This window comes from Triticum dicoccoides, chromosome 3B (assembly GCF_002162155.2).
Source record: "Triticum dicoccoides isolate Atlit2015 ecotype Zavitan chromosome 3B, WEW_v2.0, whole genome shotgun sequence".
NCBI classification, from domain to species: Eukaryota; Viridiplantae; Streptophyta; class Magnoliopsida; order Poales; family Poaceae; genus Triticum; species Triticum dicoccoides.
In genome coordinates this window covers 749,442,933-749,446,289 of record NC_041385.1, presented here as the reverse complement: position 1 = coordinate 749,446,289, position 3,357 = coordinate 749,442,933, and positions in this window count along the sequence as shown.

The window sequence follows — 3,357 nt, the reverse complement described above, 5'->3', positions numbered from 1 at the left end:
TATGAAGAGGATAACTTTGCATGATATCGGAGAGCTAAAATATAAGAGTAGGTGATGTTATCATAAAGTTAGAATATATTACTAAATATTATAAATAGCGAGTGTCGAATAATGATGGATCGATGTGCGGAATTATCCTAGGCAATTGTTAACAAGACCGGTAGTCGTCATTGCAATTTCATATGAGGGAGAGGCATAAGCTAACATACTTTCTCTTCTTGGATCATATGCACTTATGATTGGAACTCTAGCAAGCATCCGCAACTACTAAAGATCATTAAGGTAAAACCCAACCATAGCATTAAAGTATCAAGTCCCCTTTATCCCATACGCCACAACCCCCATACTCGGGTTTATGATTCTGTCACTCAAGCAACCCACTATAAGCGAATCATGAACGTATTGCAATACCCTATAGCGGAAATCCCTCACGCTTGCGCGACACAGAGGGCACAATAGGACAGCACCAAAATAAAACATACAACTCATGCCAATCTAGATCATCAATCAACCCAAAGACAAAAGATATCTACTCAAAACATTATAGGATGGCAACACATCATTGGATCATAATATGTGGCATAAATCACCATGTTCAAGTAGGGATTACAGCGGGGTGAGGGAGAGTGGACCGCATAAAAGAGATGAGGATGGTGATGATGATGAGTACGATCACCGTGACGATGATTCCCCTCCCGATGGCACTCCGGCGCCACCGAGAGAGAGGAGGAGAGGTCCTCCCCCTTGTGCTTCCTCCTCCATGGCCTCCCCTCTGGATGGGGAGAGGTTCACCCTATGGTCCTTGGCCTTCATGGCGATGATGGCCCCTCCAGGATCCTCCTGCATGGCCTCCGGTGATGATGGCCCCCTCCGGCAGGGTGACAGAGAGGGCCTAGATTGATTTCTCGTGGCTACAGAGGCTTGCGGCGGCGGAACTTCCGATCTAGGTTATTTCCCGAAGGTTTCTGTATTTATAGGAGAGGTTAGCGTTGATTTCAAGTCAGGGCGGTCTCCATGCAGTTCACGAGGCAGGGGGCGCGCCCCCCACCCTCGTGGGCAGCTCGGGACTCTTCTGGCCCAACTCTTGCACTTCAGGGGCTTCTTTTGGTCCATAAAAATTCATCAACAATTGGCACGTTAATTGGACTCCATTTGGTATTCCTTTTCTGTAAAACTCAAAAACAAGGAGAAAACAGAAACTGGCACTAGGCTCTAGGTTAATAGGTTAGTCCCAAAAATCATATAAAATAGCATATAAATGCATATAAAACATCCTAGATAGATAATATAATAGCATGAATACTTCATAAATTATAGATACGTTGGAGACGTATCAGCATCCCCAAGCTTAATTCGTGCGTGTCCTCGAGTAGGTAAATGATAAAAGAAATAATTTATGAAGTGTGAATGCTAGCAGGTGCACAAGTTTAATCAATGATAATTTAAATCACCTTTTCTAGCATCATTATATGTCATAACAGTAGGTCATCTCATAAAACTTTTCATGATCAAGTAACAAACTATTCACATGTTAAAGTATAGATAATAAACTTTCTTGAAAACTAACAAACAGTGCTCTTAGTCATCAAACAATTGCAATTCATCTTATTTTCAGGAAGGGTCTATGTAAGAGCTTTGATTTAGCAAATCCCACATACTCAACTATCATATAGTCTTTCACAATTGCTAACACTTAAGTGATATTTATGGGTTCAAAGTTTTAATCGGACACAGAGAAAGATAGGGGCTTGTAGTTTTGCCTCCCAACCTTTTACCTCAAGGGTAATGTCAATAATAATACTTTATGAAAACCTACATCCAAGTGGATATATATATCCGGATCGCAACAACACAAAGTGCTTGCCCAAGGAAAAAGTGTAAAAAGGAAAGGTGATGATCACCATGACTCTTGTATAAGGGTAGAAGGTAAAAGTGAAAGATAGGCCCTTCGCAGAGGGAAGCAGAGGTTTTCATGTGATTTTAAGGTTGGATGCACAAAATCTTAATGCAAAAGAACATCCCTTTATATTGCCTCTTGTGATAGAGACCTTTATTATGCAGTCCGTCGCTTTTATTTATTCCGTATCACAAGTTCATATAAAGCTTATTTTCTTCGCACTAATAGATCATACATATTTAGAGAGCAATTTTTTATTGCATGCACCGATGACAACTTACTTGAAGGATCTTACTCAATCCATAGGTAGGTATGGTGGACTCTCATGGCAAAACTAGTTTGAGGGATGTTTGGAAGCACAAGTAGTATTTCTACTTGGTGCAAAGAATTTGGCTAGCATTAGAGATTTAGAGGGAAAGGCAAGCTCAACATGTTGGATGATCCAAGACAATATACTTTATTTTGGATATAAGAAAACATAACCCATTACGTTGTCTTCCTTGTCCAACATCAACCTGTCCAACATCAACCTTTTAGCATGTCATATTTTAATGAGTGCTCAGAATTATAAAAGATGTCCAAGATAGTATATTTATATGTGAAATCTCTCTTCCTTCAATATTCTTTCATGAATTGTTCAAGTGACCACTTCTACATTTGCTAACTTTCAATAAGTTTACTACCTATACTTATTACGTGTGAAGTCATTAATCCCCATGGTATAAGCATATGAAACATATATAAATTCAGATTTATGATATTCAATTCATTCAACCATTTACTCATAGGATATACGTGAAGCATGTGAGCAAATGACAAACTACTCCAAAAGATATAAGTGAAGAACACTGAGTAGTAAAATAATTAACTAGCCATGGGAGGATTCTTTTTTATTCAAGATTTCAGATCTAATGATTTTATTCAAACAGCAAGTGAAATTGAAAATACGCTCCAAGCAAAACACATATCATGTGACGAATAAAAATATAGCTCCGAGTAAAGTATACCGATAGTTTTGAAGACGAAAGAGGGGATGGCTTCCGGGGCATCCCCAAGCTTAGGCGCTTGAGTATTCCTTGAATATTACCTTGGGGTGCCTCGGGCATCCCAAAGCTTAGGGTCTTTCCACTCCTTATTCTCCTCATATCGATATCTCACCCAAAGCTTGAAAACTTCAATCACACAAAACTTAATGGAACTTCGTGAGATAGGTTAGTATGATAAGGAGCAAACCATTCACTTTGGTACTGTCAAAGACAATGTTCATAATTGTTCTCACACAATGCCTACTGTACCATACCATTTCTACAATTTATATTGAGAAATATAAGCAAAGGAAACAAGCAAACTATGCAATGAAAACAGAATCTGTCAGAAACAGAATAGTCTGTAATGATCTGAACAGCAACCATACTTCTGCTACTCAAAAAATTATGAAATAAATTTGTGGACGTGATGAA